A 13,358-nucleotide genomic window follows, 5' to 3' on the forward strand; every position below is an offset into this window, starting at 1 on the left:
GTTTATTTTACGACACACACTTATAAGAGTACATCTAAAATCAATGCTACGTGTAGCGCCTGCAGCTCTAAACTGTCTGAAAAGTGAAAAGTGGTGTTTGCATGTGGAAGTAGCTTAAAAATGGTGCTTGTAAGAGGTAAAACAAACAATGGCAACTTGGATTTCACCATGTTGGAATCCCAACTTTTTTGCCTAAGTTAACTGGAATGTTACTCTGGGATTCAACTTCTGCGGTAAATGGGATGTTGCATTAAACACATCAATAGTTTTGTTTCCAATACCAAAACTCAGAAAAAACATCCAGGTCGGTAAAAATGTAATTACTCTGACCCTAACTATTTTTAAAATTGCATCCTGTCAGTATAAATGCGTTTTTGTAATTATTATTGTTTTATTTTCAAACCTAAACACAAAGAAGTAATTACAAAAAAGACTGTGTGAGTTTTTTCTTCCTGGGTCTCTCTGAGGGGTGTGTGGCCCCTCTAGGTGCGCTCCTGCATGTCTCTGGAGCTGCAGCCGCTCCTCAGTCTCCTCCTCACTCTCAGCCCCGCCCCCTAGGAGTGACTTGAAACGAGGAGAGGCAGAGACCCTGCAGACACGCACACACACACGCCGACACACACACGCGTACACACTCTGATCTTCTTTTTTTTTTTTTTTTTTTTTTGGTCAGCAATACCGTGTCTTCTCTAACGGGACAAGTTTAACCCTGGTGGATAACGCCGTCCTTTCGGCTCGTCCAATGTGAACATCTTAACCCGGACTGAGGTAAGTGCAGAAATTCAAACATGCTGCCAGTTTTTTTGTTTTTTTTTTCAAGGGGGTGAGCTGCGGACTGGTTTATAACTGAGGGAAGAAGCTGTGGGTTTTTTTTTCCCCTTTCTCTCTAGAGGAAGGCAGGCTGGAAGAGGGAGGCATGTCCGGCTTGTTGGAAACAGTTTCGGATAGCTCACTTTGTCGTCCTTCGTGGGTAAACAAACGGTTTATCAACCTGTAGTTAAGCCGGAGAAAAGCGCCGCTTCCGCTGCCTGTTACATTCAGCGGCGCGGTCTGAGATTAGCAGAGCGGCTCTTACATCTCCTCCTTCATACTGCCACTACGCCACTGTACTGTTACACATGGCTCTGTCTGCAACAACTACAATATTTCCCCTGATGCTGTGGGGCTCTGGATTGCTGGGACGGGTAAACGTTGTTTGAAATGTTTGGAGCTGCACAAATAGTTCACTTTTTAAGATGCTGACCGCTCATCAGCTGGATGTTTGTTTTGTTTGGTTTTAAACTTCAAATCTTCAACGGGGGAGCAGAGTCGGGACAAACACTCGAAGTTGAATCTAATTCCTAGTGTTATCTATGATTTTACTGCTTTATGCTATATTATTCTTTGTTTCAAACTTTATGACTTGGAATAAAAAGCTAGCCCTAAAAGCTACTGTAAGTTCAAAATAGTATGAGAAGCACCAATCATATCCAGCAATCCTCCTTGGCCGCCTCTGATTGGTGATCAGCTGGTCAAATGCTAAAATAAAAAAAAATGTCCCAATTCTTACTCATTATATTTTGTCTATAAATAAGCTAGCGTCTTGCAATCTCATACGTTTTTCAAGTTTAATACAAATCTGAGAAAGACTATGAAGAGCTGCAGGGCGTTTAATGTTGTGACGATGAAATTGGTTGCATTTAGCCCACATTTCCCTCATTTCTCTTTTGTTTCTGTCATTACGATATTGCACTACACATCAAGATCGTGGTTTGTTAGGATCTGGATTTTTTTTTTAATCATTGCTTTTGAAAGTCAGAGAGATTTCAAACTCCTGAAACATTTTTAAGGCATGCAAACTAAAGATGCACGATTTGAAAATGCTAACCATGTGTACATGGCACATCCAAACTCTCCTTTGTGATTGTCATATTGATATTTGATAACATATACAGTTCTACTTAAATGGAAATAATCCTGTAATCTTCTTATTTTCTGATGGACTCTAAACTGCATTTTTTAAGTAGCTGCTGTACAATTTGCTTATTTTTTGGCATTCTGTTTTAATAAAAACAGTAATTAGAGTCAAGTAATTGCTGAATCACAACTATCATTGCAATGTGAGTGTGTGGAATATCACAATGGACACAAACAACTAGTTTGTTCCATTTTGTGGTACACCATTATATTTCATGTGCTGTGCATTGAATCACTGCTTTGCCAATAACGTATTTGGCCATCTGGATGGATAGTTCTTGTCCTTTGTGTCTATCCTCCTAATCTACATCTTAGTGACTGAGATGCTTCAACAAACGTTGACATAAGTTGAGTGAAGAGTTTAAGTCTGTCATTATCTATCAACATGACCTTCAGTGTCTTTCTACCTTATTTCTAATGGTTAGTTGTGTCTAAAGTTTCTGCTCTTGCGACACATAATTGAACATCATAGGGTTTAGTGTTTTGATTTCCTTGAAATAAAGATTCAACAGAAAAGTTTCCGAAGAAAACAGCATCTATCTACACGTCAAATAAAAAAGGCACTCACTGTGCATCATCACAAAGAGCTAACTTCCTCTGCAGAGGATAAGTGTCTGTGTCTGTCTGGTTTGTGTGACAGACCCTTTTTGGCTGTATTTTAAAGCTGCATCTCTTTAAATGCTGGCTGCTGAAAGAGACGTACATCAGTTTGTTTCTAGAAACAAGATGTGAGACAAACAAGTTTGAAAAACAATGTGAAAAGAACGGAAAGTGTTCATTTTTACAGTGTGTGATGGTGTATCCCCAGTACTCTGGTAAGTAGTTTTACCACTCTACAAACCAGCAACCTTAAGCATGCCTCTTAAGGGTCCAACCTGACAGAGAGTTATGACATGCAGGTTATGTCATGAAAACCTCAGACAGCCAACTTCAGGGCTGTAGAAGCTATTTAAACTTAATATAGGCTCAATAAAAAAGGTTTAAATGCAGTGAGAAACTACAGGCAGCCATTTCAATAAAATCACTATAGGACTGATTTCAGTTTTAAGAGCAGCGATTAAAACTAAATGAATGGATGATTTAATGTCTGTAACATTGCCCTTTTTATTTCACATTTTAGTCGACCATAAAGCTGAATAAGGCCCTATAAAATGTTCCTACCTCAATTTGTTTCTATGCAAAGTAATTTTTTCTGTTATTTAAAGCATAACCATGAAAAAGGGAGTATTTAAATAAAAATTTCTGTGTGACCTCTAAATATTGGAACACATTCTTCAGTTTTTTAGCCATTGCATACAATCTGTGGACGTTTTCACTGATCAAAACAGTTTTTTTTTTTTTTTTTTTAGAAATTACACATATAAATGTTAGACTTTTGTTTTTTTTATTTGTCTTAAATCAAAGATACTTGCAGGAGTGCTGGATGTTGCATGCAGACTTAAATCCAGTTGATATTTGAATAACAGAAGTTGTGCAACTGTGGGTGGGAAGTTGGTTGCTCTAATTATCCTGTCATCTTGAAAACATTGCGGTAGAACAGCATTTCTAGGGCTAAATAAAATTTCCTTGTCCAGCTTGCACCCTAGTGCCTGGAGGTTACCAACTGGTACACTGAATCAAAGCAGGAAATCTGTTTGAATTAATTCATCTGATATTTAATTGTTTATACCTTTTAAATCGTTTGCCTGTTCCAGTTGAACGAAAAATTTTAACATTTTCAAAACCTGCAACATAATTCTTTCAGTACTGCAAGTTCTTCTGATTGTCTTTTAAATAGTGAACTTCTGTATCTTGCTCTGTTCTCTGTTCACTCCCCAGCATTCATGAAATATCCTGAACTTACTGTTCCCCTTCATGTAGATTCAGTTAAGACAGGTGGCAGGCCTTCCTGGCTTTCGTGGCCTTTTAAATCTTTGATGCATTAAGCCGTTCTCATTGCTCTCCCTGTAATTTCTCTTAGCATCTGCACCAGCTGTTGGTCCTTGTTGGAGAAAGAGGTGTGCAGTCTGCCAGCATATGTACTGAGCAAATGTGTTGCATTGATGATTGACATTGATGCATGCAAACATACCTGAAATGTCCCACAGACTCACAAAACAATGTATGAAGACTTATGGTTTACGGCTGCATTAATCTTTTTCTGCTGTCAAAAATGTGCTTTGTGTTTTCATGCTCAAGGGTTTCGGGTTTATTTACTGTATGGTCTGTTTTCAGTGCACCTTTGACTTTGATATATGAAGCTCTAATTGCAAAGGCAACAAAATAAACTATTTCTTATTTTAGCTTGAACACTGCATATGTCTGAAATGCAAGCTAATGTTGAAGCAGATCTTGTCCTGTGTAAATAAAGTTGGCAAATTGGTTTAAATTTTATTGTATTAATTCATTAATCACAATAATAAAATTTTTGTCTAACCATTACTAATTATTAGAAATTGTGTTTTCTATAATTAAGCTTTATTTATTCAAACAATTTCTTTAAAATTATCAGTTCCCCTCCTGCTCCACACAGAAGCTGTTTCAGACTTTCATCCAAATATATAATATGTCTTCAGCAAATAGGGACAATTTTAGAGCAATAGGTACTCTACATGTATCACTTATGTAAAAAATAAAAAGTTTTGGGACCAAAACAAAACCTTGTGAGACACCACAGGAAACTTTTAGTAGATCAATCAACTTTATTTTTCTAAACATGTTCATATCTGTTATTAAATTGATTGTTCATGAATAATGTGAAAATGTTTGTTAAATCATTTTGGTTTTTATAAATTTGCATGACTATTCAGGGTTCCCCCCGGTGTATTATAAGCCTGGCGGGCCACCAGGCTTAGCATTGTTTATTTCTTTAGATTTTTTTTATATGTTTGCATTTTTTAAGACTTTATAATTGGTCTTCAGATATTAATCTTCCAATAAAACAATATTATCAAATGATATTTTCAAATTTCCTGTCAACTTTAAACATTTTTTAACTCAAAAACATGACAGGCTGCTGAATGAATGACTGCTGAGCACCCCAACTACCAGGCTTAGTAAGTTTTCTGGAGGAAACCCTGCTATTAGCATATTTATGTATGTTTTTATATTAAAAGAAAAATCAGCAGATAATTATTTTGACCGTTATGCAGGCCCGGACTTTAAGCTAAAATAGAGCACCATAATTCCTCAGGCATTTAGATTTGGTAAGAGTGCATATGGTTTTTAACTCAGGCACAGTTTTTAAAGAGCCTCCTGTGGTTTTTGGGGGTTGTGGCAACATTCACAAAATGAATGCCTGCTTGTGTAAGAAAACTGAAATTGATATTGTGCTGATGGTGACTTTCTTTCTCCAAGTCATTTAAACCCTGATTCAGTCTTTCCGAAATGGATTCAAAGTAGTTTTTTATTATCTTTTACACTTTTCAAAACTTAACATTAAAATACAATCTTAATATCTTTTTATTACACTGAGACTTTCCTCCAGACTTCATGTGGCAGATGCTGTGATCAGGTCTTCTGGTTCTGGTCTGCTCTGCATCCCCAGAACCAAACGAGGAGAAGCAGCACTCAGCTTCTGTGCACCACAAATCTGGAACAAACGTCCAGAAAACTGTAAAACAGCGGAAACACTAACTTCCTTTAAATTTCGACTAAAAACCCACCTGTTTAGAGTTACTTTTGAAAAATAATCAATTACGAATTTAATGATGGCACTTGACTTAATGTAATGTTTTGATCGTTGATTCTATGTTGCATGACTTTGTGTTTTTGTGTTTATGATGTAAAGCATCATGAAATGCCTTGCTGCTGAAATGTGCTATACAAATAAAATTTGATTTTGATTTGCTTTGATTTAAAGCTGTAAATCATTAGTCTTTCTAAACTATTTTGTAATGACAGAATTAGATTCCTCTGAGTGAGCAGCCTCTGATCTCTGAGGAGCCCCACTGCTCTCCTTCACTACTCCCTCTTCACTGATAAGCTTCCTCTGTAATATATTCTCTGTAGTTTTGTAGCCTGATGTGTGATGTAGCCTCTGTAGTGATGTTAAATTATTCCAACATGGTGATTTGGCTGTAGCTTATAAAATATTGAAACAGAAGTATCCCCAGAGACACAGCAAAAGACATCGGCCAGTCTTTGAATACGACTGGATGTTTAACAGGCTAGTTAAAGAAGTGAAAATAAGTGCACAAACATTTTTGTTCCTTTGTAGGATTTGCAAAATCTTTTCCTTGACCTTCTGCTGCTAAAAAAGTCTTTTTTATCAGGGCCTGCAACCAATATGTTTGCACGCTATTGAAAAGAGATTATAGTAGATCAGCAGTCTGATTAGAGACAGCGATGAGGCACAGACTTGCTAATCTGGGGTGTTAGTACAGAGACGGGCAAATCTCAGGACAGTTACTAAGGTCTAAGAGGATCCAAAAATGCACAGCTTGGTAATTTCTGATATGGTTAATTTGTCTTTAACTTTGATGGTTTATTGAAAGAGTGCTTTTTGTTTAGTTTCTTTAATTTGTGTATGTCTGCAATGTTTTCATGTAGCAGTCTTTGTGCTTGCCAGATTTTTAATTGGTAATATTTCTAACTTTTCATTGCAAAACATCATAATCTGTCAAAATTGGAGGACGTTTCATGCTGACTGTCTTTTTCAGCAGATCTGAAAGATTCTCTGCTGGATTTACTTCTAGAGTCAGGCTAAGCCTTCATCAAACTATAATTTTCTTCTGTAGAAGCTATTTCATTGTTGATTTGGTTTTATGCTTTGACTCACTGGGCTGCTGAAAAAATAAAATCCATCCACCTGATGATTTTTCAGTGGGAAATTGGCAGGAAGTCATTGCTTCATTGTGGATTTAGGATTGTTGTGATGATGGAGTGTTGTACAAACAGACATACCTTTTAGATTTGTTGAAGTTCAATTGCATCTCACAATTCTCCCTAGAGGTTTTGGGAGAATCTCTAAATCAGATTAAAAAATAAAAACAATTTTTGATGGTTTCTTTGGAAGAATGTTCTATTGGGCAAAGATTGTCTGTTGTCATATGCATGGCTTAATTTGAACTTACCAAAAACTCTTCCAGCTTTTTCATTGTTGCTTCTTGGCAATCTGTCTGACCACTTTCTGTTTTGTCTTTTAACCAATTCTGAGAAATTACAAATGTCAGTAATTCCTTCTTGTCTGAAAATCATATATTTACATACTTCATATAAAAAGGCACATTTTTGTTTTTACTTTTGACTAACCTCCTTGTATTTTAAGTCTGTTGTGTTTACCAACATCACATATTATCCCATATTTCATTTATTTGCTAAATAAGCTGTTTGGTTTCTTTAATGTATGTATGTCTGCACAAATTAAAGAGGAATGAAGAAGACAATTCTTCGTGATGATGCTTTGGCCTTGTAAGCTTCTGGTGAGTAATTCACAGCAGACAAATGAAGTGATTTGAGTCCAATAGAAAATTTGTGGACAGAACTGTAAAGGTTAAGCAAACTTTTGCTAGAATATTGTGGAAAGATACTGAATATGTTTTTGCCAAGTCCTTTTTTTGTATCATTCTCCTGATTGATACTTTTGTTTAATTAAGACCCATTTGATAATTTTCAACATCTACCCATGACTTTGGTTTTATTTAAATAATACAGATGAACTAAAGTTAAAACTATGATGACAGCTGTATTTTAATTAGATACACTGCAAATGATGGCAGGTCTGTGATCCCAAGCAGATTGATGCTCAAAAGGTGAAGAACTTGTTCTAGACCTTCAGTCTTGCTCTTCTCTTGAGTTCACCAAGAACCTTGGATGGTGCAATCTATGGATATTCACCTTACATCCAAGTTCAACTGGTAGTAAAGATGCCTCTATCAAACAGCATCAAATATAACAGTAATAGAGGTGTTAGCTTTCCTACAGCAAAATCACCCATACAGTGAGTCTCTAAAAAAGGCCCTAAATTTGCCTCTAGTGACTTTCGATGCTCTGCTGCACTCCCTGAGCTGCTCTGCTGAGAAAAGTGTCTGACACGTCTCTCTAATTGGTGGTTCACTTTGACTTCCAGCTCCACATCCCTGTCCAGGGTGGATTGAATTGTATTCAGTCTCTTGTCACCATCTGCCTAATATTCTATAAAGCAAAGATTTACTTCATGAGCCCATTGCTTACTGTTGCTTTTTCTTTTCTAAATATGCAGACTTGGAAAGTCTTAAGAGTTGTAGCTTAGCGTGCAGGAAATCTGTAAAATCCCAACCTCAGCATACTTAAGATGAAACTTTTTCTTACAAGAGTATGTATCAGCTCTATGTCAACCTCCATTTTTTGCATACTCACATCTGTGCAAAACTCGGTTGGTCTCCAATTATGGCAAAAATGAAACTTTGATTCATGCATAATCATTGTCCTCAGTGCATCAAAGTGTTTCGTACTGACCTGGCGCTATGTGTACAGCTCAATGTGTGTTTCTGCTGCAGAGAGTGGGCCACCAGTGGGAGTCAGCGAAGCGAGGTAGTGAAGAGGAAGTGACTTCATGGAGATTGTGGCTTGCAGTCTTTGTTCAGGAAGGTGTTTGACCGTGGGGGGATTGAAAAGGTTTTTTCCTCACATTGTGTAGAGGACAGACAGTCTGGCTTAGCTTGGTGTTACTACATTGAATTTATGATAAATAAAGAAGAAAACTTTCTGAAGTATTGTATTCAGGCTGCTTTAAGCATAATGTATAGTTAAATCATTGTGCATTAAGGCTCTCTTCTCCTGATGAGCAGACTGCCTCTTATCTAGATGAACACAGCTGTTGAGCTTCAAAGGCAAAATTCATCCAGGAGTGAGTGTGTTGTGTGTCTCTGTGTGTGCTTTTTGATAGAGATAGGCCCTTTAATGTCAGGTTTGCTCTGTCTTGCCTCACTGTCTGCACCATGCATGCATTGGTATAAAACTGACCGCATGCTCCATTGCCTGGTTGTGCCTGGCTGTGCCGAGGCTGCTGTTGCAATGCGTGTGTTTCTGTAAGGTTTTTTGTGGTTTGTGCTCTCGTGATGCTACTTTGTAAACCATGTATACTCCTTGTTTGAGCTAAGAAGCTCCTGCCTGTTTGCCTTGTTTTTAAGCTTTGCTCAATGCTTATTTTCCCCTTGCACACACCCCTCACAGATGCACATTGTTAACCATAAAACTCTGCTAGGCTTCTGAGTCCTGGTCTGTGACAGCTGTTGCTTCCCAAATCTTATTTTACGTTTAAAATTTTTATGATTGGGAACACATTCATGTGTACCTTTCCTGTTGAAAACAAACATGTTTTATAGAGTATCAGTGTTTACATCTATACACACTCTACCTGTATCCGTGGAGGTTTCTGCTTTGATCTGAAAAAAAGGAAAAAATAATGTGCCAGCCGACCATAAATACAGAGCTGTGGTTATTTTTTCAGTATTTTGGTTTAGTCCCACACAAATTTGGTCCACTTTATTTTTGTCCTGTTTATAAAGGACCTCTGTAAAATGCATGTCAACATTTTTAAACACGAATGACGGCATTGGATTCCTTAAAGGAAACCATTTTTGACATTATAGCCCCTCTTAAGAAACAATATTATCTAGCTTATTGAGGTGTTTTAAACTAATTGTGCCTGACCTTCATTTTTGTTTTAATATAGATAGCCACTCTTTTACAGTCATGCCTGCCAGATAACATCACCTCTCTTCCTCATATATCACTAATAACTTCTAACAGGATGACTGTTTATTATATTCCAGTTCAGAAAGGAAAGGAAAGAAAACTGCTAAAGTTTATATCAGCAGGTCAAAGCTTTACAAAATCTGCTGCAGATTTCTAATTTTGTTGATTGTTTCTAGTTTTATTCAGATTGTTCCATCCTTTTACTGGATGCAACAATCTGAATACTGAAAATGTCCATGATTCAGTATTCAGTTTTTTTTCTGTGGAATGTAACTGCAAGTTATTCATAAAGAAAATTGCAAATTTGCTGACTGTTTTATAGACAGCAAACTAAAGATGTTTTTTTTTTTTTTTTTTTTTTAAACTGCAGGTTGCAGAGTTAAAATACATAGGCACATTGCTATGTGACATGCTATTGCCTGGTGTTTGCAAAGCAGCCAATCCAGGAACACTATTAATTTCTCTTGGTGCTGATTGGCTGTACCCTGAAGAGCAAACTGTAGGTGTTACCTGCTGTGGTAGTGCTAACGTTTTAAGGTGTTTTTGGTGTTTAAACTAATAAAATAGATATTTTTTTTGTGTTTTTAGAGGAGGTCTGAAGTAGTTGTAGATTTTTCAGTTGTAAAGGAAATGTTTTTTGGGCTGCATTAGAGGAACAGAAAATGCATCACAAATATATCAAGATAGAAATTGTTTGCTGACTTAATGGCGAATAACTTTCATTCGGGTAACTTCAGGCGGGTAACTTTTCTAACTTTCTAAAGTTAGAAATGTATTTGTGGCAGGAGAGCAATTTTCATAAAATGTTTTTGCTAGATTCTTTCTGTCGTCAGTCATTTTTGCACTTCCTGTTCTAAGATTACCACCTATGCAGGTTGTACATCAACACACTTGATGCATTCTCCTTTTTAATGTGGCTTTACTCCTCTTTGAATCATAATTTTTCTTTGGACAGACTTTTATAAATGAGAGGTTAACCATGGAAAATTAAGTTTTATTTCCTAAAAAAACATTCTGCAAGTGAAATCACTTGGTATTCAGATTTAAAATGGGGCTTTTGTTTCAGACCAAACATGCTACTTGTGGTTGCTGCAGTCTCAGATGGCAGCAGCCTCCTACAACACACACTGCAAACAATGCTCAATGGTGGGCTGAGGCAACACAAAGAGCCAAAATACGTTGACCCTGACTTCCAAACTCCACCAATCCTAATCTGATACACAGATATCTGATCTCCCATCCCAGAGGAGTTCAATAGCCGGCTGTCAACATCGTCATCATGGTAGCACCCCTTGTGACCGTTACCTTCCTTCTTTCTCTACAATGAATTATAGAATTATAAAATCGATAAAATTTCAGCAAAAGCATCCGTACTCTTGAGTATCGATGTCAAGATCTTTGCTCTTTGAACTCAGTCAGATTATGCTCATTTAGGAGAATCGTGCTGCTCAGGCGGGAATAACAGACTGCAAATCCACAGTATAATCTCATGCATTGCTTCGACCTTTGCTTCTTTGAAAGTAACAAATGCATCTTTATTTTTCTGAGAACTGAAATGAGAAATTTGCACACTCAGTTTCTACTCTTGTTCTGTTCATGCCTGCAGACACCGGGACAGTGGAGGAATGAGTGTGCAGACTTCTTGGTTTCGCAGTGGATTAGAAGTGACACTTACTGCAGGCTGGCTGTATTTAAGCCTTGTTTAGTCTGACTGGGTCTTAGCTGAGGACTCAAACCATCATTAGGCAGTGAAATGACTCAACATTGGGAGAGATCTCTAAATACGTCAAGTAGTGCAGTGGCTACAAAAAGATGAGCAGTAACCATTTAGAGGAAAATAGGAAACATGGAATGAGATAAAACCTTTTGTTTTCCTGAAGTGACTAGATTGGCTGATTCTGAGGGAGAGCTTGGAACCTCTGGGCCAAGGCGTGTTGTGGTCAAACCCTTCGAAAAAATAAACAGATACGTCTAACATAAACACAACTCTCTGGTTGGTCTGAAGCACATTGACAAATGGCTCCACCCAGGACAGGAACAGCACAGCAGGCCTTGCCACATGCTCTCCTGCCGCTGTCCAGAGACGCCACACTGGTCCAGTTTTTCATGCTCGCACATTAAACTGTCCAATTAAAGGGACGGAAGATCAGTGGGATGTCTTCCTGAGAAAGGTTCAACTGTGGAAGCGCTGGATGTCATTTTAAAAGCTGTATTTTCCTTTGTAAATCCCCTCAGAAATGCATGCTGTTCTACTGATGCAACAGAAAGCAATAGACCTGTGGGGGCAGATGAAATAAAAGCTGTACATTTTTTAAAAAGTAGCACAAGAATAGAAGGAACCACAGCAAAGCAAAGAAGAAAGACGACGATAAGCAAATGGAGCCCACGTATACCAAAGTAGCATGAGACGAATAATTAACTGGTTTTTGGTCAACGCCAAGCCATGAATCTTTGTCAAAACATAACTGCTGCAGAGAGGAAGTAAATTATATTTCTTTAGAGTTAGCCTAATGGACTCTAAAGCAGGAATGCAGAGAGCTGGATTCAGATCTGAAGACTTAAGATGCTAATTCAGTGTGTCATCTGTGTTTGAGCACAGCTGTTTACATACAGCATGAGAGGCAGCTGACAGACGCACTGATCAGGCTTTTCCTGGCTGATATCAATTTTGACTGATTCAGTTTTTTAAGGATTATGTCATAAATATGAAAGAAGTGTGTGCTCTAGATGGATGAGTTACAAAATGATCTCCATTTATGAGTCAAAGCATGGGCCTCAGCCTGATTTTATTAAACTGAAAAAAAAGCACATGATGCTGTTTATCAGACAAAAGTTTTGACGTTATTGATTTTGATTCATTTAATGAAAAAAAAAAAATCTTATCATAATATGTTTGTGGAATATATTACATATAAGGATATATAATCCAGAAGGTTTATAAAGTTCCTATTTGCTTACTGGACATCTTTAATGTTTTTTAAGCAAATAATAATGAAGGCTTTCTTAAGAGGGCCAGATCTGTTAGTTGCTGGTGAAGGAAGTCAAAGGAAAACACAGCTGATCACTTGATCAGTCAGCCACTGACTGATCAAACGGCTTGTGTTATCACACTTGTTTATAAGAAAGAAATAAAAAAAATATTTTTTCTCAGTATGTAGTGATAAAGGGCAGTGGTAAGACAATAAGACAGGATATAATTTTATAGCTAATTTACTTGTGCTGTCGAAAGAGTTTAGAAAGAAAATAACTTTTGTCGGCAGACCATGTTCACACTTTATTTCTTACCTTTTATGCATGTAAAATATTTTTTTCATTCAAATATTCATATTTTATTAATAAAATTAAAATGAAAGTATTTTTTTATTGGACATGAGTTCAGAGATGAAAACAACACTTGAATACTTTTAAGATTGAGCATGGGTGCATTATGTGTAGGAGCAATGAATGGTTATTAGCTGTAGTTATTAGGAATAATTGCATTTGAAGTTTTTTTTTTCATTGACATCTAGCATCAGAATTCCTTTTTAATGTCATTGTGTATGAATAAAACACAACAATATTTAAAAAATAGCAACTCTCGAGGAAATACAGAACAACTGAGATCTTACCAATGGATGGATAGATAGATAGAGACCATGTATTAGATGAATTTGCTGTGTTTAGTGCAACAACCATGTAGCGTTTCTTTTGGGTAGAATCGCTACATGTTTAAAAAAGAAGAAACTGATTTAAATATCACATTT

General features: G+C 36.9%; 1 protein-coding gene across 2 annotated transcripts in view; it reads left to right on the plus strand.

Moving 5' to 3' along the window:
- The first annotated feature begins 651 nt into the window (after positions 1 to 651).
- ppp1r16b (protein phosphatase 1 regulatory subunit 16B) overlaps positions 652 to 13,358 on the plus strand; it is an 88,374-nt gene continuing 75,667 nt past the window's right edge. For both annotated transcript variants that reach the window (XM_023353384.1, XM_005805264.2), the window contains exon 1: positions 652 to 768. The gene's annotated coding sequence lies outside the window, so the exon portion shown is untranslated. The remainder of the gene's footprint in view (positions 769 to 13,358) is intronic.

The sequence above is a fragment of the Xiphophorus maculatus genome, chromosome 20, assembly GCF_002775205.1.
Source record: "Xiphophorus maculatus strain JP 163 A chromosome 20, X_maculatus-5.0-male, whole genome shotgun sequence".
Classification (NCBI taxonomy): Eukaryota; Metazoa; Chordata; class Actinopteri; order Cyprinodontiformes; family Poeciliidae; genus Xiphophorus; species Xiphophorus maculatus.